The sequence below is a fragment of the Neovison vison genome, chromosome 7, assembly GCF_020171115.1.
Source record: "Neovison vison isolate M4711 chromosome 7, ASM_NN_V1, whole genome shotgun sequence".
Lineage (NCBI taxonomy): Eukaryota > Metazoa > Chordata > Mammalia > Carnivora > Mustelidae > Neogale > Neogale vison.
Window position 1 is genome coordinate 132755046 of NC_058097.1, and position 22858 is coordinate 132777903.

Consider the following 22858-nt stretch of genomic DNA (forward strand, 5'->3'; position numbering starts at 1 on the left):
GCCTCGCTGCCTAGACTGCTCCATAAAGCACTGGCATGCTCTGGTCACTCTGCCCCGGAGAGTTTAATGTGAATACTAAAGAACACTGACAGCTCCCCATACATCAGCTAATTCAGAGGTAATGGGCATGATGTAACCTCGGGCTTCATTGTCACAGAAGGCCAGAAGATGGGTCTGGAGTGAGGGAAACCACTCTCAGGACTAGGAAGTCTTACCTGCCCTCCAAAATGTGATCATTGGAATACTTTTATTCTGATTTTATTTTTATTTCAGCATCTTCCGAAAGCATTGAAACTTTATTATCATATAAATATGTCTCTGGCATGGCATTTTCCTCTCCACAACAGGATGTGGCTAACTGTGAATCAGAGATGTTAATGAATCAATGTATTTCCTACCTGAGTGCTTCTATGCAACCAAGCACTGAAACAAGCTGGCTCCTGAAACTAGGCATTGGGGTAGAGTCAGCTGGTGGTGGTTTGGCCAGTGGGATGCTCATGGAGAGAGCGCTGGCAGAGGACATGGCATCTTCTACCGTCTTCCTGGGAATACTGCCAGCTGTGTGTAGGTGCGGCCTCTGCTGCCACTGCTGGTGATGCTCCTGGATTCCAGCTCCTCACACTGTTCTCTTACGCCTAGGAGGCACCTTACAGATAAGTACAGAAATCTGTCTAAATTTCACCCTCCCCTATCCCAAGGCAGTACACTGATAATAAAGTAAACAGTCTTTACTCCCAGGGCAGACATAAGCCATTATAGCCAGTGGGTAAGAGATTTCCTGCAAGGATGATAGAGTGGTTTATCTAGTGGGACATCCCTCTGGTCATTTCAGACCTCCAGAGTAGTTCATACTCATTTACTACTGATTGTATTAGAAGACTCTTTTCTTCCTTTAAAAATGCCTACTGCGTGCTGGTACCCAGTGCTAGTACTGCGGTAGACACAGACTGGATAATGTAGTAGGCTGTGTGACAGCAAGAATCTCTTCATCATATTCATATTTCTATCCCCTGTTCCCTACACAAGGCCTGACACACCCAATGAATATTCATCACAGGAATGAACAGATAATGAAAGCTGGAGACTCTTCTGCTAGACCCAGTGAGCAGGATATACAGGACATTAAAGCCCATACAGGAAAGGAGGCCAGCAAATGAAAAACTGTGACTCTATGAAAAAATAACGTTACTTTCTATCTCACACCTCCCATGTACCATTTCAGATCCTCGGAGCCTCGGAGTGTCTGTTTTAGGCACTGCAAGAGCAACCAGTTCTAAGTGGGCTCCAGCCAGCTTCACATAGGTACAGCCTGGCAATGCCTTGCTCCAAGGCCTCTCTCGCATCTCTCCCCCCATCCAGAGGCTTCTTGGTTGAAATTTCGGTGTACATGAAAACCCACAAAGAATCATTACAGATAAATACCCCATGGTAAATCTTTGTCTAATGGGAGATGGGGGCCCATGGATAAATGCTCCCCTTTTTATCTTCTGACAAAGGATCCTGAAATGCGTAGTTTAGAGCTCCTTCGTTGGTCTTGCTGAATTAAGCAACCTGTCACCTAAATCAGTGGCCGGTTGGTAACACATCCTGTACTGGTTCTTCATCTTTTGCTTGTTCCATCCCTGGAATCACACTCCCCAGTAAAGTAATTCCTTGTGGCAGGCAGGCTCTCCTTTCTGGCACCCCCAGGCTAAACACCTGACTACTGTCACCAATCCAAAATATTTATATCAAGAAAAAGAATATTTACAACAAGGAATAGTCAAATGATTTTTCAAAATGCCCTATAACACACACACATACACACACACACACACACACACACACACGGGCTCCTCTTTGTGATCACTTCTATCCTGCCCAGATTTGTTCTTATTAATCCCAATCATTTTGTTTTTGTGTTCATAAAATCAATAATCTAGGAAGTAATAATCTGGTGTGGTATTTGAGGAAGAACCTACTTTATTGTTAACTTTCCACAAATATTCGATAATGGTTTCCTTTACAGAGAGTTTCTTTCCTCAGTGGGCTATTAAGGAAAATGGTAGAATTTCCCTCACTAAAGTATTTAATCAAAGGATAGGTGCTTATCAACTTGGGATAGAACTGGTTCATTCAAGAAACTGGTAATACAAATTTTTGAAAACAGATAAATTCAAGTTATATTGTAACAGGGAGTCAACTTAAGGTGGTCATAAAGTGAGCCGGCCCTGAAGGGAAGGGAAACTGAGTTGGGATTCTCATTTTTGGGGGTGCCTGGGTGGCTCAGGGGGTTAAGCCTCTGCCTTTGGCTCAGGTCATGATCTCAGGGTCCTGGGATCGCTCGGCGGGGAGCCTGTTTCCCCCTTTCTCTCTGCCTGCCTCTCTGCCTACTTGTGATCTCTGTCTGTCAAACAAACAAACAAATAAATAAATAAAAATATTTAAAAAAAAAAGAATTCTCATTTTTCCACCTTTAATCTGTTTTATCTGGGATAAGTACCTTCCCTAAGTCTCAGTTCCTTATATGTAATATAGAACCTATAATGGTATCTATCCAATAAGATTATTTTAAGAATAAATGAGATAATTCAAAAAAGCATGTATTCAACATATAGTAAGCACCTAACGCATTTCAACTATTATTATTCTTTTAGAGACAAATCATAAAGCAACTATTTTATATCTTCTGAACTTAAAGTCAGTGCTAGAAGCCAGAACAAAATTTCAGACTCTACCACTATCCCTTCCATGCTAATATTTTATGATTCTAATCCCAGATCTGAAGTGGCATTTTCTTATCCACGTAGTTACAGGACAGACTTTTATTTAAATACAGCAAAAGGATGATGTTCCAGATATTCAGTATCATGCAATCCATTACACACACACACACACACACACATATCATGCAATCCATTACACACACACATATACACATACATTCATACATACATACATACATACATATATAGTGATAGTGGGTGGGAACATTTATTTATCCTGTTTTTGCTCCTTTTTTTAAACCTTCTTAGATTTCAAAATGACAATTATTATGTAATGAAAATGACATATACCTTATACTTCATACATGACTATAATTGTAACTCAAATATTTTTATAGAAAAATGTTTCTGCTCATTCCTCCTCACTATAAAACATGGAAGAATGTAAAAGCTACATTGGATACACCTTGTCCTGCTGGCTCTTAATGTTGTTGGGGTTACAGGCCTCTTTGATGAAACTAACAGAGCCTCTTGTTAAAAATACACACATACATGTTTTTGCATCCTTTTCAGAAGGCTCTGAGTGCCTCTGAAGTCCCCTTAATAGAATAAAGATTAAGGAAAATATTGTGCATAAAAAACTTTAGCCCAGAACTCAAGTCCTGTATCTTCAAGGTGTTACTTACTGTATTAACATTATTTTTCAAAATGTGCTATTTAAAGGAAAGAATATGAAGAACTGCAGGGGTTTCTGAAGCAAACTTGGATAATCCCAAACTCTTAAGAACCCACTCTTAAGTATTTGTAGGCAAGGCCACCTTTGTTGGGGACCCAGTATGCAACTATAAATTCTCTGAATTAGCCTCCACTTGGACTACAAAGCTTATTAAAAGATAAGTAATTAAAAATTCAACACTAGGGCACCTGAGTGGCTCAGTCGATTAAGCATCTGCCTTCAGCTTGGGTCATGATTCCACAGTCCTGGCACTGAGTCAGGCTTCTTGGTCAATGGGAATCTGCTTCTTCCTCTGCCTGCTGCTCTCCCTGCTTGTGCTTTCTCTTTCTCTGAAAATAAACAAATAAAATATTTTAAAAAATTAAAAATAAAAATTCAAAAGTAAGTAAATTGAAACAACCTTAACTGCAGATTTTTTAGTACTTAGACCAAAAAAGATCTTGTTACAGAGGATTATTTTATTATTGGTGTTTTTTAGAATTGTAGGTATACAGTAATACTGAAAAGCAAACTGACTTTTCAAAGTTTCTTTTTAATTCTCTACAGATAATGCTTCTACCCAACCTATTACCTGCACACTTCTCCTACTGCCCCCCCATGACCATGCACACCACTGATTATACCTGCATGGGGCCTTCTTTGGCCCTTAACTATTCTAAAGGCTGATGGATCCCAATCCCCCTTATTTTGAAACAACAACCAGACATGCTTGGACAGACCTAACTACTTGATTTTCACCAAATAAACTGTCTTACCAACTGTTCTCATCCTTGGAGAAACTTATTTTTATACCCCAGTCTTTGGCTATGACTCTCCCCTCTTTGGCTACACAGAGATTAATAATAAAATGTGATTTCAGACATTCATTTTTAAAACATCTATATTTTTAATACAATTCTACATTCTTTAGGCCAATCTTTTTCCCCCCTCATTCATTCATTCATTCATTCATTTAAAAAATACTCTCAAACAATTATGTAGTTGTCTTTCTGCTAAGTGCTGGGGATTTAGTGGTTAGCAAAATCTTATTATAAGATATCTGCCCTCTTGTGTCTTTGGGCCAGTAGAGAAGTCACCATTTATCAGATGATCATATAAGGACACGTAACAGAGAGAGGGGCTACAAATGAATGCTTCAAGTTGTTTGCTTGATGATCACCACCACCTCAGAAAGGAGGACTTTTCATTCCTCTCTCTATAAAGTGCATTTATAAACTATACTGAGCTAAAGTTCAACACTCACTAGGCCATTATGCAAACAGCATATTTAATGTTAAACCAGATACATGTTTTGACATAATCTTAAAAATGACAAATGCCATCAAATCCTGAGGTATTGGGGCTCCTGGGTGGCTCAGTGGTTTAAGCCTCTGCCTTCAGCTCAGGTCATGACCTCAGGGTCCTGTGAGCGAGCCCCATGTCTGGCTCTCTGCTCAGCAGGGAGCCTGCTTCCCCCTCTCTCTGCCTGCTTCCTCCTCTCTCTGCCTGCTTCACTGCCTACTTGTGATCTCTCTCTCTCTCTGTGAAATAAATAAATAAAATCTTAAAAAAGAAAAAATCCTGAGGTATTAACAGTTTCAGGATCCCACTTGAACATCTTCACCAAACGTTTTCATCTACCCTTTTGGCCTCTTATGAGACCTTCTTTTCCTCAAGTATCCTGAGATGAAACTTTAGAGGTTTTTATTCAAAATCACTGCTTTTAAAATTATTTATACATTATGGGTACTTATTACCTGCCCCTATATTTTGGTACAATAGATAAGTTGTGAATGAAATATGCTTAATGTGGGCTAATCTGGTTAGACCACAGTTTATAACATATTTCTGTGGGAAAAGCATTCTGGGTTTGAAACAACTGTCTTACAGACTTCTAGAACATTACCTGTTTGTAAACTAGGACGTTCCTTTGCCAATCAAAGGTTAGGTTGCTATGTAATATAAAAGTGAGGTAACCATTTATTAAATTCCATAAAATCTAAAAGCTAGAAAAGTAGAGTTTACTTCCCTCGCTGTCTTTTAATTTGCTTACATGTCACAGCTACTTATTATTTCTGTCTTTACTTACTTCCTTAGTATACTGTCAAAAAGTCATCTTGGCACAGAAGGGAGAGTTTTGTCTACTTGCTAAAAGGAAGAAGTATGTGGTCTTCTACTTCATTTTTTGACTGATGAAGAAAGGAAACTTAAAAAGAAATCCATCTAAACTAAGGAGCCCCCAAACCAAAGGAAAACGCCTTTCTAAGAAGTTGGTGAACAACTTACAGCAATTCATTTTTTTTAACTTGATCTTAATTGAATCAGCCAAATATTATTAAAAATAAACATTGGCATATTGTCCTAAATGAAGGAACGTAGATTCCCCCCATTTTCATTTTTGAATTCTTGAAAAGATCTACTTACTCTTATTTTTGGGATACTGTAGCTAAACAAGCTAATATCAATTCCATTTTGCCAGGCCTGGTGTTAGCCATGAATGTGAATGTAGTTTTTAAAAAATGAGCTGCATCAGACGACTTGCATAACAAAAACGACACTTTGAACCAGCACCTTGCTGCCCAGGCCTGTTGTCAACGGAAGCTGGAAGACCATCATCTATTTTCATACCTGATAACTTTGTTCACCCGAAAATAACTACTTCCCCAATACAGTTGATTTTCAATAAAGCGAAAAAGCTACTGATTATGAGGAAGTAGCAGGTTCAAGGAGTTGATAATCGGATTCAGGGTTTTTCTTTGTTTTGTTTTGTTTTGTTTTATTTCAAAATCTGCCAGCCTAAATTCAAACCAGGTTTGTGGTGATTAAAAGTTCTTTTCTTTTGGCTCCAATTCAGGAGTCCACTTGAATTGAGTTATTTCTTTAGTATTTTAGTATTTTCCACTGGGCAGATCAGGTCATTGTAGAGTATCTGTATAATTGCTGATCATTGCATTCCTACACTGAAAACCTATTATGTGCAGAGGGGCAGATGACTTCAAGTCCAGGTGGACTTTCTGTGTTCCCAATGGTACCCGGTCTTTATTTCTGTGGTATCACTTCTCACAATGCCTTATCCACCTCTTCATCTGGTTGTATCCATCTCTCCACCAAACTGGGAGCCTCTTTAAGGGTATAGAAAGGTCTTTATCTTGAGATCACCAAGATAAGCATCACACAGTGGGTGCTCGACAAAACACTTGTTGAATGAACATCTCAGTAGTAGTTTGGGTTTTTGAGAGATGGGCAGAAACGTGATTGCCATAGGAAGCATCACATTGCTTTCATCTTCCTGAGAGAGAGAGAAGAGTAATTCAGTTGTTCCCAAAATGTGGTCCCTGGACCAGCAGCATTTGCATCCACTGGGAACTAGTTAGAAATGCACATTCTGGGGCGCCTGGGTGGCTCTGTTGGTGTCTGACTTTGGCTCAGGCCATGATCTTGAGGTTCTGGGATTGGGTCCTGCATCAGGCTCCATGCTCAGCAGGGAATCTGCTTGTCCGTCTGTCCCTCCTCCTGTTCCTGCTCACTCACTTTCTCTCAACTAAATAAAATCTTTTAAAAAATACACATTCCCAGGTCCTACACTGGATCTAGTGAACCTGTAATTCTGGGGATGGAGCCCAGCAGTTTGAGTTTTAACAAACTCTACTGGTGATTCTGATGCTAGTTAATATTTGAGAGCCACTAACCTAGATTTTCATCACTCTTTTATTTTAATTTTTAAAATGTTAACTCCAGTATAGTTAACACAGTGTTATATGAGTTTCAGGTGTACCTTTTAGAAATATTTAATTTTTAATTCTAGTATATAGATCCTCCTTACTCTTAACATATACACATGTGCTCACAGTTCAGAGTAAGTCCATGTGAAGCCTGATACTGTGTCCCCAAAAAATAAGTGCAACACCCCTTTAACTTGACCTTTCAATCTGCATTCAGGATGTATTCAGTTAGCCTAATTTGGCAAAAACTTCAAATTATCCTCCTTTGCCTCTCATGGGGAGGTATTTGGGCTTGAATTGCCAGGTAATTGCTTCAATTAACCAACTCATTTTGCTTAGGTAAGCACAGCTGGTGGTAAAACCATCCACAGGATCCTAAAAGTGCTCTAGTCCATGCCCCTCCAGGTGAAGCCAACCAGAGCCCTGCCAGGGAGGGGAAATTGCCCACAAGGGGAGGGGAGAGGAAGAGTGTCTGCATCCTACTTTGCACTCTCACAGGTTTTTTCCTACACCCAGGTTCATCGTATTTCATGCCACCGGCACCTGGCACATGAGTGATAGAAGGAAGTGCTTTCCAGCACTTTCTGAGTACACTGTGGGCGCGTTTGCCCGTCCTTAGAATCACACACGCTAGGAAGAGCAGGGCCGGGTCTCTGGCCTGTTTCTTCAGCAGCTGATTTTCCCGTCATGTTAAGTGCAGCTGTGCGTGGACATGAACTGGAAGTAAGTCTGTCCCCCGTGTGCAGGTTGTTGCCATCATAGCACAGGGGTGCACGATTTCTGAAACCTTTAGACGGGAATTTTGTGGCAAGTGATTACAAGTAATCCTTTTGGTTTAAGAAGTAATCAGATTACCGACCTGGATTAGGGCACCTTCCAGAAATGAAAGAATACTTAAGGAGTTACATGGAAAGTAGTTTCATTTTCTTCAAGTTGCACCCAAAACCAGTAACCTTTTTTATTTGGGTTTGGTGTTTTGTTGTTGTTTTGTTTTGTTTTGTTTTTGTAGCTGTGCTACAGATATTACTGTCCCTGAAATATCTGAAACCTTGTGCCAGTAACTTTTTATTTGCCTTTAAGACAAAACTGACTCTCTTGATAGAACCTTCTATCTTTCTGAGTTGGAAGGCTTAGATGAAGGAATGTCTGAAGAAAATTTCATTTCTCAGTACATATTTCTGAGCTTGTTTCGGAGTGACAGTAATGGCATTACAAGGTATTGGAGCGCTGCTCCTGGAAGCTAGCGGGGAGGCCAGAGCAGTGTGAAAATCTCCTGCAAATCTGTCGAGCATCCCCCGGCTCCCGAAGGTAGGAGCGCAGGTCGTTTTTCATGAGTGGTCACAGTCAAGGAAGCCGGCCCTGTCTTGATACTGACAAAGAACATTTGGAGGTCACGTCATCGTTTGTGTAGTGTTTTTTGTTTTTTTGTTTTGTTTTGTTTTAAGCAGGGGCAACGTGTTTTATTTTAAAACTCTGAGTAAACATGCATGCCTTAGTCCATTATGGTTAGAGAATTTGGAAGCTATAGAGAATTCAGGAAACATTAAGTTTTAATTACGGTAAATTTGAGTGTTACAGTAGAGGATTTGTAACAATATTCTGATAATCTTGGGCTAATATTCAAGAAGAACCAAAATAGGAAAAGCCAACTACTTTTGTTCGTTTATTAGCCCATTTATTGACTTTGCAAACATAAATGCATCCCATAAACACTCCTGAGTGTCTATTATGTTCCAGAAGCAGAGGGCATAGAGGTTAATAGGACATCGCTCCCACCTCAAGGAGCTTGCCTCCTGCTCTAGTTGTATCTAGTTGCCTTCACGAGGCCAAGAACACAAGTGGGCAGTAATGGAATGCCGTGTACTACTTAAACTTGCTTCCTTTCCAGAGGGGCTTTCCCTGTCAGAGTATCCCTAGGTCCCTAACTTGCTTTTATTGTTCAGAAAAAAGGAAACCAATTTTTTTTTTTTTTTAAGAGAAGGACTAATTGAAAAGCATCTCCAGAGCAGCTATTAGGATTTCAGGTGTGTGTTTCTGTTTTACATGGTGTAGGACACCTGTCTGCTTCCTGAACAGTCTTTAGAGGGTTGTTCCCAGTGGTCCTTTTATTTTTCCCCTCCTTGGAGCAACTGGATTCCTCTGGGAATAGAAACAGCTGCTGCTGAGCGACGGCTCAGCACAGATCCTTCTCTTACCCCAAAAGGGTTAGAAATGGCCCTCCTGAGAATGGACTTGGACAGCTCTTTATCTGTTCTGGTGGCAGGGGCAGTGCAAGAAGGATAGCTTCTCCCTACCGCCACTCTAAGGCAACATATGTCCTGTTTAGCCAGATTCATTAGCATTTCCCTAACAACTGATTAACTTGAAAGAAACAGTATTTAGTCTGAATGATCCTCCCACCTTGAGTATAAGAAGAGGATCATTGCGGTTTTGCATGAACAAGGGCAGATAAATAACAATCTTTTTGAAACTTTGCTTTTCACAGTGCCGGTTCTTAACTTGGCTTGCATGTTGAGTGGCATGCCATCATGTCCCTGTTGAAGTCACTGAGGAACTGTATCAGTGGTAATCTTGCAGCAAAATCTGCCACTCAAAAGTCCATAGTTCTCGAGGAGTCAAGATGGCGGAGAAGTAGCAGGCTGAGACTACTTCAGCTAGCAGCAGATCAGCTAGAGAGCCTATCTAAAGATTGCAAACACCTGCAAATCCATCGGCAGATCAAAGAGAAGAACAGCAGCAATTCTGGAAACAGAAAAACAACCACTTTCTGAAAGGTAGGACTGGCGGAGAAGTGAATCCAAAGCGACGGGAAGATAGACCCCGGGGGGAAGGGGCCGGCTCCCGGCAAGCGGCGGAGCAACAGAGCACAAAATCAGGACTTTTAAAAGTCTGTTCCGCCGAGGGACATCGCTCCAGAGGCTAAACCGGGGCGAAGCCCATGCAGGGTCAGGGTCAGCATGGCCTCAGGTCCCGCAGTCACAGAAGGATCGGGGGTGTCTGAGTGTCGCAGAGCTTGCGGATATTGGAACGGGAAAGCTGGCTGCAGAGACAGAGCCGACAGTAAGCTCACAGCTCGGGGTTACCTTGAACCGGTCGCAGGCTCGACGAGCTCGGAGCTCGGCCGGAGGTCAGGCAGAGAGTAGTAACTGGGCACTGTTCGCTGAGGGCACATTGAGGAGTGGGGCCCCGGGCTCTCGGCTCCTCCGGGCCGGAGATCAGGAGGCCGCCAATTGTATTCCCGTCCTCCGGAACTCTACGGAAAGCGCTCAGGGAACAAAAACTCCTGAAAGCAAACCCGAGCGGATTACTCAGCCCGGCCCCTGGTAAGGGCGGTGCAATTCCGCCTGGGGCAAAGACACTTGAGATCACTACACCAGGCCCCTCCCCAGAAGATCAACAAGAAATCCAGCCAAGACCAAGTTTACCTACCAAAGAGTGCAGGTTCAATACCAAGGAGAGCAGCAGAATTCCAGAGGAGGAGAAAGCAAAGCACGGAACTCATGACTTTCTCCCTGTTATTTTTTTTTAGTCTTGCAGTTAATTTAATTTTTTTCTTTTTCATTTTTTTTCTCCTCTTCTGCTAAATTTTTTTTAACTTTTACCCTTTTCTTTTTAACTAGTTTAATATATATTTTTTCTTTTTTATATTTTTCTTTATTCGTTTTCTTTTTTTAAATTTTTTTATTTTCTTTTTTTTTTCTTTCTTTTCTTTCTTTCTTTTTGAACCTCTCTTTATCTCCTTTCTCCCCCCTCATGATTTGGGACCTCTTCTGATTTGGTTGAAGCATATTTTCCTGGGGTTGTTGCCACCCTTTTAGTATTTTACTTGCTCCTTCATATACTCTTATCTGGACAAAATGACAAGGCAGAAAAATTCACCACAAAAAAAAGAACAAGAGGCAGTACCGAAGGCTAGGGTCCTAATCAATATGGACATTGGTAATATGTCAGATCTAGAGTTCAGAATGACAATTCTCAAGATTCTAGCCGGGCTCGAAAAAGGCATGGAAGATATTAGAGAAACCCTCTCAGGAGATATAAAAGCCCTATCTGGAGAAATAAAAGAACTAAAATCTAACCAAGTTGAAATCAAAAAAGCTATTAATGAAGTGCAATAAAAAATGGAGGCTCTCACTGCTAGGATAAATGAGGCAGAAGAAAGAATTAGTGATACAGAAGACCAAATTACAGAGAATAAAGACGCTGAGCAAAAGAGGGACAAACAGCTACTGGACCACGAGGGGAGAATTCGAGAGATAAGTGACACCATAAGACGAAACAACATTAGAATAATTGGGATTCCAGAAGAAGAAGAAAAAGAGAGGGGAGCAGAAGGTATACTGGAGAGAATTATTGGGGAGAATTTCCCCAATATGGCAAATGGAACGAGCATAAAAATTCAGGAGGTTCAGAGAACGCCCATCAAAATCAATAAGAATAGGCCCACACTCCATCACCTAATAGTAAAATTTACAAGTCTTAGTGACAAAAAGAAAATCCTGAAAGCAGCCCGGGAAAAGAAGTCTGTAACATACAATGGTAAAAATATTAGATTGGCAGCTGACTTATCCACAGAGACCTGGCAGGCCAGAAAGAGCTGGCATGATATTTTCAGAGTACTAAATGAGAAAAACTGCAGCCAAGAATACTATATCCAGCTAGGTTATCATTGAAAATAGAAGGAGAGATTAAAAGCTTCCAGACAAACAAAAACTGAAAGAATTTGCAAACACCAAACCAGCTCAACAGGAAATATTCAAAGGGGTCCTCTAAGCAAAGAGAGAGCCTACAAGTGATAGATCAGTAAGGAACAGAGACAATATACAGTAACAGTCACCTTACAGGCAATACAATGGCACTAAATTCATATCTCTCAATAGTTACCCTGAATGTTAATGGGCTAAATGCCCCAATTAAAAGACACAGGGTATCAGAATGGATAAAAAAACAAAACCCATCTATATGTTGCCTCCAAGAAACTCATTTTAAGCCTGAAGACACCTCCAGATTTAAAGTGAGGGGGTGGAAAAGAATTTACCATGCTAATGGACATCAGAAGAAAGCAGGAGTGGCAATTCTTATATCAGATCAATTAGATTTTAAGCCAAAGACTATAATAAGAGATGAGGAAGGACACTATATCATACTTAAAGGGTCGGTCCAACAAGAAGATCTAACAATTTTAAATATCTATGCCCCCAACGTGGGATCAGCCAACTATATAAACCAATTAATAACAAAATCAAAGAAACACATCAACAATAATACAATAATAGTAGGGGACTTTAACACTCCCCTCACTGAAATGGACAGATCATCCAAGCAAAAGATCAGCAAGGAAATAAAGGCCTTAAATGACACACTGGACCAGATGAACATCACAGATATATTTAGAACATTTCATCCCAAAGAAACAGAATACACATTCTTCTCTAATGCACATGGAACATTCTCCAGAATAGTTCACATCCTCGGTCATAAATCAGGGCTCAACCGGTATCAAAAGATTGGGATCATTCCCTGCATATTTTCAGACCACACTGCTCTGAAGCTAGAACTCAACCACAAGAGGAAATTTGGAAAGAACCCAAAGACATGGAGACTAAACAGCATCCTTCTAAAGAATGAATGGGTCAACCGGGAAATTAAAGAAAATTGAAAAAAATCATGGAAACAAATGATAATGAAAATACAACGGTTCAAAATCTGTGGGACACACCAAAAGCAGTCCTGAGAGGAAAATATATAGCGGTACAAGCCTTTCTCAAGAAACAAGAAAGGTCTCAGGTACACAACCTAACCCTACACTTAAAGGAGCTGGAGAAAGAACAAGCAAGAAACCTTAAGCCCAGCAGGAGAAGAGAAATCATAAAGATCAGAGCAGAAATCAATGAAATAGAAACCAAAAAAACAATAGAGCAAATCAACGAAACTAGGAGCTGGTTCTCTGAAAGAATTAATAAAATTGATAACCCCCTGGCCAGACTTATCAAAAAGAAAAGAGAAAGGACCCAAATAAATAAAATCATGAATGAAAGAGGAGAGATCACAACTAACACCAAAGAAATACAAACTATTATAAGAACATACTATGAGCAACTCTACGCCAACAAATTTGACAATCTGGAAGAAATGGATGCATTCCTAGAAACATATAAACTACCACAACTGAACCAGGAAGAAATAGAAAGCCTGAACAGACCCATAACCAGTAAGGAGATTGAAACAGTCATTAAAAATCTCCAAACAAACAAAAGCCCGGGGCCAGACGGCTTCCCAGGGGAATTCTACCAAACATTTAAAGAAGAACTAATTCCTATTCTCCTGAAACTGTTCCAAAAAATAGAAAGGGAAGGAAAACTTCCAAACTCATTTTATGAGGCCAGCATCACCTTGATCCCAAAACCAGACAAGGATCCCATCAAAAAAGAGAGCTATAGACTAATATTCTTGATGAACACAGATGTGAAAATTCTCACCAAAATACTAGCCAATAGGATTCAACAGCACATTAAAAGGATTATTCACCACGACCAAGTGGGATTTATTCCAGGGCTGCAAGGTTGGTTCAACATCCGCAAATCAGTCAATGTGATACAACACATCAATAAAAGAAAGAACAAGAACCATATGATACTCTCAATAGATGCTGAAAAGCATTTGACAAAGTACAGCATCCTTTCGTGATCAAAACTCTTCAAAGTGTAGGATAGAGGCGCATACCTCAATATCATCAAAGCCATCTATGAAATACCCACCGCAAATATCATTCTCAATGGAGAAAACCTGAAAGCTTTTCCGCTAAGGTCAGGAATACGGCAGGGATGTCCATTATCACCACTGCTATTCAACATAGTACTAGAAGGCCTAGCCTCAGCAATCAGACAACAAAAGGAAATTAAAGGCATCCATATCGGCAAAGAAGAAGTCAAATTATCACTCTTCGCAGATGATATGATACTCTATGTGGAAAACCCAAAAGACTGCACTCCAAAACTGCTAGAACTTGTACAGGAATTCAGTAAAGTGTCAGGATATAAAATCAATGCACAGAAACCAGTTGCATTTCTCTACACCAACAACAAGACAGAAGAAAGAGAAATTAAGGAGTCAATCCCATTTACAATTGCACCCAAAATCATAGGATACCTAGGATTAAACCTAACCAAAGAGGCTAAGAATCTATACTCAGAAAACTATAAAGTACTCATGAAAGAAATTGAGGAAGACACAAAGAAATGGAAAAATGTTCCATGCTCTTGGATTGGAAGAATAAATATTGTGAAAATGTCTATGCTACCTAAAGAAATCTACACATTTAATGCAATTCCTATCAAAGTACCATCCATCTTTTTCAAAGAAATAGAGCAAATAATTCTAAAATTTATATGGAACCAGAAAAGACCTCAAATAGCCAAAGGGATATTGAAAAAGAAAGCCAAAGTTGGTGGCATCACAATTCTGGACTTCAAGCTCTATTACAAAGCTGTCATCATCAAGACAGCATGGTACTGGCACAAAAACAGACACATAGATCAATGGAACAGAATAGAGAGCCCAGAAATAGACCCTCAACTCTATGGTCAACTAATCTTCGACAAAGCAGGAAAGAATGTCCAATGGAAAAAAGACAGCCTCTTCAATAAATGGTGCTGGGAAAATTGGACAGCCACATGCAGAAAAATGAAATTGGACCATTTCCTTACACCACACACAAAAATAGACTCAAAATGGATGAAGGACCTCAATGTGAGAAAGGAATCCATCAAAATCCTTGAGGAGAACACAGGCAGCAACCTCTTCGACCTCAGCCGCAGCAACATCTTCCTAGGAACATCGTCAAAGGCAAGGGAAACAAGGGCAAAAATGAACTATTGGGATTTCATCAAGATCAAAAGCTTTTGCACAGCAAAGGAAACAGTGAACAAAATCAAAAGACAACTGACAGAATGGGAGAAGATATTTGCAAATGACATATCAGATAAAGGACTAGTGTCCAAAATCTATAAAGAACTTAGCAAACTCAACACCCAAAGAACAAATAATCCAATCAAGAAATGGGCAGAGGACATGAACAGACGTTTCTGCAAAGAAGACATCCAGATGGCCAACAGACACATGAAAAAGTGCTCCATATCACTCGGCATCAGGGAAATACAAATCAAAACCATAATGAGATATCACCTCACACCAGTCAGAATGGCTAAAATCAACAAGTCAGGAAATGACAGATGCTGGAGAGGATGTGGAGAAAGGGGAACCCTCCTACACTGTTGGTAGGAATGCACGCTGGTGCAACCGCTCTGGAAAACAGCATGGAGGTTCCTCAAAATGTTGAAAATAGAACTGCCCTATGACCCAGCAATTGCACTACTGGGTATTTACCCTAAAGATACAAACGTAGTGATCCAAAGGGGCACGTGCACCCGAATGTTTATAGCAGCAACGTCCACAATAGTCAAACTATAGAAAGAACCTAGATGTCCATCAACAGATGAATGGATAAAGAAGATGTGGTATATATACACAATGGAATACTATGCAGCCATCAAAAGAAATGAAATCTTGTCATTTGCGACAACATGGATGGAACTAGAGCGTATCATGCTTAGCAAAATAAGTCAAGCAGAGAAAGACAACTACCATATGATCTCCCTGATATGAGGAAGTGGTGATGCAACATGGGGACTTAAGTGGGTAGGACAAGAATAAATGAAACAAGATGGGACTGGGAGGGAGACAAACCATAAGTGACTCTTTTTTTTTTTTTCCCAATTTATTTATTTTCAGAAAAACAGTATTCATTATTTTTTTCACCACACCCAGTGCTCCATGCAAGCTGTGCCCTCTATAATACCCACCACCTGGTACCCCAACCTCCCACCCCCCCCGCCACTTCAAACCCCTCAGACTGTTTTTCAGAGTCCATAGTCTCTCATGGTTCACCTCCCCTTCCAATTTACCCAAATTCCCTACTACTCTCTAACGCCCCTTGTCTTCCATGCTATTGGTTATTTTCCACAAATGAGTGAAACCATATGATAATTGACTCTCTCTGCTTGACTGATTTCACTCAGCATAATCTCTTCCAGTCCCGTCCATGTTGCTACAAAAGTTGGATATTCGTCCTTTCTGATGGAGGCATAATACTCCATAGTGTATATGGACCACATCTTCCTTATCCATTCATCCGTTGAAGGGCATCTTGGTTCTTTCCATAGTTTGGCGACTGTGGCCATTGCTGCTATAAACATTGGGGTACAGATGGCCCTTCTTTTCACGACATCTGTATCTTTGGGGTAAATACCCAGGAGTGCAATTGCAGGGTCGTAGGGAAGCTCTATTTTTAATTTCTTGAGGAATCTCCACACTGTTCTCCAAAGAGGCTGCACCAACTTGCATTCCCACCAACAGTGTAAGAGGGTTCCCCTTTCTCCACATCCTCTCCAACACATGTTGTTTCCTGTTTTGTTAATTTTGGCCATTCTAACTGGTGTAAGGTGATATCTCAATGTGGTTTTAATTTGAATCTCCCTGAGGGCTAATGATGATGAGCATTTTTTCATGTGTCTGATAGCCATTTGTATTTCTTGATTGGAGAAGTGTCTGTTCATATCTTCTGCCCATTTTTTGATGTGTTTGTCTGTTTCGTGTGGGTTGAGTTTGAGGAGTTCATTATAGATCCTGGATATCAACCTTTTGTCTGTACTGTCATTTGCAAATATCTTCTCCCATTCCGTGGGTTGCCTCTTTGTTTTTTTGACTGTTTCCTTTGCTGTGCAGAAGCTTTTGATTTTGATGAAGTCCCAGAAGTCTATTTTCGCTTTTGTTTCCTTTGCCTTTGGAGACGTATCTTGAAAGAAGTTGCTGTGGCTGATATCGAAGAGATTACTGCCTATGTTCTCCTCTAAGATTCTGATAGATTCCTGTCTCACGTTGAGGTCTTTTATCCATTTTGAGTTGATCTTTGTGTACGGTGTAAGAGAATGGTCGAGTTTCATTCTTCTATATATAGCTGTCCAGTTTTCCCAGCACCATTTATTGAAGAGACTGTCTTTTTTCCACTGTATATTTTTTCCTGTTTTGTCGAAGATTAATTGACCATAGAGTTGAGGGTCCATATCAGGGCTCTCTACTCTGTTCCACTGGTCTATGTGTCTGTTTTTATGCCAGTACCATGCTGTCTTGGTGATCACAGCTTTGTAATAAAGCTTGAAATCAGGTAAGGTGATGCCGCCAGCTTTATTTTTGTTTTTCAACGTTTCCTTAGCGATTCGGGGTCTCTTCTGATTCCATACAAATTTTTGGATTATTTGCTCCAGCTCTTTGAAGAATGCCGGTGGAATTTTGATCGGAATGGCATTAAAAGTATAGATTGCTCTAGGCAGTATAGACATTTTAACGATGTTTATTCTTCCGATCCAAGAGCATGGAATGGTCTTCCATCTTTTTGTGTCTTCTTCAATTTCTTTCATGAGTGTTCTATAGTTCCTCAAGTATAGATCCTTTACCTCTTTAGTTAGGTTTATTCCCAGGTATCTTATGGTTCTTGGTGCTATAGTAAATGGAATCGATTCTCTAATTTCCCTTTCTGTATTTTCCTTGTTAGTGTATAAGAAAGCCACTGATTTCTGCACATTGACTTTGTATCCTGCCACGCTGCTGAATTGCTGTATGAGTTCTAGTAGTTTGGGGGTGGAGTCTTTTGGGTTTTCCATATAAAGAATCATGTCATCTGCGAAGAGAGAGAGTTTGACTTCTTCATTACCAATTTGGATACCTTTTATTTCTCTCTGTTGTCTGATTGCTGTTGCTAGGACTTCTAATACTATGTTGAACAAGAGTGGTGAAAGTGGGCATCCTTGTCTTGTTCCTGATCTCAACGGGAAGGCTGCAAGCTTTTTCCCATTGAGGATGATATTTGCTGTGGGTCTTTCATAGATAGATTTGATGAGGTTCAGGAATGTTCCCTCTATCCCTATACTTTGAAGCGTTTTAATCAGGAACGGATGTTGGATTTTGTCAAATGCTTTTTCTGCATCAATTGAGAGGACCATGTGGTTCTTCTCTCTTCTCCTATTAATTTGTTGTATCACATTGATTGATTTACGAATGTTGAACCATCCTTGTAGCCCAGGGATGAATCCCACCTGATCATGGTGGATAATCTTTTTAATGTGTTGTTGGATCCTGTTGGCTAGGATCTTGTTGAGAATCTTAGCATCCATATTCATCAGTGATATTGGTCTGAAATTCTCCTTTTTGGTATGGTCCTTGCCTGGTTTGGGGATCAGGGTAATGCTGGCTTCATAGAAAGAGTCTGGAAGTTTTCCTTCTGCTTCAATTTTTTGAAACAGCTTCAGGAGAATAGGTGTTATTTCTTCTTGGAAGGTTTGGTAGAATTCCCCAGGGAATCCGTCAGGTCCTGGGCTCTTGTTTTTTGGGAGATTTTTGATCACTGCTTCAATCTCGTTATTAGATATCGGTCTATTCAGGTTGTCGATTTCTTCCTGGTTCAATTTTGGTAGTTTATATTTTTCCAGGAATGCATCCATTTCATCAAGGTTGCTAAGCTTATTGGCATATAACTGTTCGTAGTAACTTCTGATGATTGTTTCTACTTCCTTGGTGTTAGTTGTGATCTCTCCCCTTTCATTCATAATTTTATGAATTTGGGATTTCTCTCTTTTCTTTTGGATTAGTGTAGCCAGTGGCTTATCGATCTTATTGATTCTTTCAAAAAACCAGCTTCTAGTTTCATTGATACGTTCTACTGTATCTCTGGTTTCTCCCTCATTGATCTCAGCTCTAATCTTGATGATTTCCCTTCTTATGTGTGGAGTTGGTTTGATTTGTTGTTGATCCTCCAGTTCTTTAAGGTGTAGAGACAGCTGGTGTGTTCTGGATTTTTCAATTTTTTTGAGCAAGGCTTGGATGGCTATATATTTTCCCCTTAGGACCGCCTTTGCTGTATCCCATAGGTTTTGGACCGAAGTGTCTTCATTCTCATTGGTTTCCATGAATTGTTTCAGTTCTTCTTTGATCTCCTGGTTGATCCAAGCATTCTTAAGCAAGGTGGTCTTTAGCTTCCAGGTGTTTGAGTTCCTTCGGAACTTTTCCTTGTGATTGAGCTCCAGTTTCAAAGCATTGTGATCTGAGAATATGCAGGGAATAATCTCAGTCTTTTGGTATCGGCTGAGTCCTGATTTGTGACCCAGTATGTGGTCTATTCTGGAGAAGGTTCCGTGTGCACTTGAGAAGAATGAGTATTCTGCTGTTATAGGGTGGAATGTTCTGTATATATCTATGAGGTCCATCTGGTCCAATGTGTCGTTCAATGCTCTTGTTTCTTTATTGATTTTCTGCTTCGATGATCTGTCTAATTCTGAAAGAGGCGTGTTAAGATCACCTACGATTAGTGTATTCATATCAATATGACTCTTTATCTTGATTAACAGTTTTCTTAAGTAATTGGCTGCTCCCATATTGGGAGCATAGATATTTACAATTGTTAGATCATCTTGGTGGATAGTCCCTTTAAGGATTATGTAGTGTCCTTCTGTATCTCTGACTACAGTCTTTAGTTTGAAGTCTAATTTATCTGATATGAGAATCGCTACCCCAGCCTTCTTTTGAGTCCCATTGGCATGAAAGATGCTTCTCCACCCCTTCACTTTCAGTCTGCGTGTATCTTTAGGTTCAAAATGGGTCTCTTGTAGACAGCATATGGATGGGTCCTGTCGTTTTATCCAATCTGCAACCCTGTGCCGTTTTATGGGTGCATTGAGGCCATTCACATTGAGAGTGATTATTGATAGATACGTTTTTATTGACATCGAGTTACCTTTGAAGTCTTTCTTTCTGTAGACTGTCTCTATATTTCTGTTCAATGCTATTCTTGGGATTTTTCCTCTTTTATAGAACCCCCCTTAATATTTCCTGCAGTATCGGCTTGGTGGTTGCATAGTCTTTTAAGTCTTGCCGGTCTTGGAAACTCTTTATCTCTCCATCCATTTTGAATGTCAGTCTTGCTGGATAAAGTATTCTTGGCTGCATGTTCTTCTCATTTAGTGCCCTGAATATATCTTGCCAGCCTCTTCTGGCTTGCCAGGTCTCTGTGGACAGGTCTGACGTTATTCTGATGGGCTTCCCTCTGTAAGTAAGGAGCCTCTTTGCCCTGGCAGCTTTCAAGAGATTATACCTACAATTATAATTTCTCAATTTGACTATCAGGTGTCGTGATGTTTTTTTGGAGTGTATAATCTTGGGTGGAGACCGTTCAGCCTCTAGTACATGAACGCTGGTTTCATTCGCGAGATTCGGAAAGTTTTCATGAAGGACTTGTTCCACGACATCTTCTAGACTTCTTTCTTTCTCCTCCCCTTCAGGAATTCCAATAATTCTGACGTTGGAACGCTTCATGGCATCACTTATTTCCCTAATTCTGCTTTCGTGGGATCTAAGCTGTTTGTTCCAGGCTTCCTCCTGATCCTTTCTCTCTATCTGTTTGTCTTCCAGATCACTAATTCTATCTTCTGTCTCAGTTACCCTAGCTTTGAGAGAGTTTAGATTGGATTGGAACTCATTGAGAGCATTGTGGACCTCCTCCCTGGTAGCTTTAAGCTCCGCCCTAACATTGTGAACATCCTGTCTGGTCGCTTTCAGTTCGGCTCTAATCAATTCTGTTTGGTCATCCATGGCTTTCTCCAACCTAGCTATTGCCTGGATAATTGTTAGCCTGAATTCTCTTTCCGACATATTGTCTATGTTGATAGCCGTTAGCTCTGTTGCGGAAGGTCCATCCTCTGTATTTTTCTTCTGTTGGGCATTCCTCCTCCTAGTCATTTTGGTGGGAGAAGACTGAACAGATGTAGCTGGATGTATCAACTCTGGTGCAGTCAAGGTGCACCCTGGAACACTTCCTGATCTCCGTCTCAGAAGCCTCAGTCTGGGTGCAGAAGCTGAATAAATTCCCCCTTGGATGCTGGCAGTGCAGGTTCCAAGTTAAAGACCCTGGGGGCGCAGGATCTTTTGCTCGTCCCCAAAGCCAAGGCAGTGGCGGCTGTCTGGGAGCTCCTGACCGCCAGAGAGGTTCCAAGCAGCGATCGCACACTGAGATTTTGCCGCCGGCCCGGGCTGGGAGTGCCCGGCTTGCGCGCACCTCTTTTCAGAGGCGGCTGTGGGTCGGGCGCGCGTCTGGGGCACTGAGAACGGGGCGCTGGTCCGTAAGCCGCAGGCTGGGCTTTTGCGCGCCTCTGTCCGGGGAAGAGTTTCGCGGGCGCGAGGCTTAGACTTTGAAACAATGGCCCGGGTCAAGAAGCGCCCCAGGGCCTTAGAAACCCAGGAGAGCTGGAGCGACGTGCACGCGCATCTCAAGCTTTGTGGTAGGGCTAGCGCGCGTTCTGCAGACCGGCTCCCATCCCCTCACAGGAGCCGGAACCCCGCGCTCTGGGGCACACTGGCGGCTTAGGGACCAGGATCCGGTTTCCCCGCCGCACTCTCTCTGCCTCCGCGCCGGGGAGGCCGTCTGGGACCGGGGACTCAAGCCCCTGTCCCTAGCCGCCCCGATTCCCACAGTTTGCCCCCGCGATCCTTTGCTCTTTTGGAGTGCTTTCAACCAGTCTCCGAGTTAATGCTGGTCCCCAGACGCAGGGCACTCTCGCTCGTATCGGGGTATTACTTTTGCACCGGTTGCCTCTGGTGGCTCCCTCCCCCTTTTGTTTATCTTCCGATATCAGTCCGCTGTTCCCATTCCGCTTTACCTGCTCACTGGCGTCTTCTGCCCCTGTAGAGATCCAGACGTGTATAATTCTGATCTCAGGCTGATTTCATGGGTGATCAGAGTTCTTTGGTAGGTAATCAGCTCACTTTGGGGTACCAGCTGAAAAGACGCCTCTTCCTAGTACCCCGCCATCTTGTCCCCCCCCCCTTTTTTTTTTTTAAAGATTTTATTTATTTATTTGACAGAAAGAGAGATCACAAGTAGGCAGAGAGGCAGGCAGAGAGAGAGAGGGAAGCAGGCTCCCCGCTGAGCAGAGAGCCCGATGCGGGGCTCGATCCCAGGACCCTGGGGCCATGACCTGAGCCGAAGGCAGAGGCTTTAACCCACTGAGCCACCCAGGCACCCCCATAAGTGACTCTTAATCTCACAAAACAAACTGAGGGTTGCTGGGGGGAGGGGGTTGGGAGAAGGTGGGTGGGGTTATGGACATTGGGGAGGGTATGTGCTTTGGTGAGTGCTGTGAAGTGTGTAAACCTGGCGATTCACAGACCTGTACCCCTGGGGGTAAAAATATATGTTTATAAAAAATAAAAAATTTAAAAAAATAAAAATCCATAGTTCTCAAAGGGAGCCACCTTGAAATCTTGGCCAGGATCTTTGAGCTTCAGTCCAGCCTCAAGGCTGTTGTGACCCTGAATTTGTCTCACTTTTGTCTCTGACCCTTCATGTTATCGTCCAACATGTCCCTCTGCTCTGCAAGAGGGACACAAAGGGACCCTCCCTACAGAAAGGGATGAGGAAGCAATGAAAGAGGAAAGGGAAGGGATATTTTACTGTATTGAGATATAAGAGTTAACCCTCTTTTGTTCTAAATCAATAACCCCATATATATATACACATATGCATATATATGTTATGTGTGTATATATGTTATATGAGATATGAGAGACCTTTTTTGTTCTAAATCAATAAATATAAATAACATGTATATATA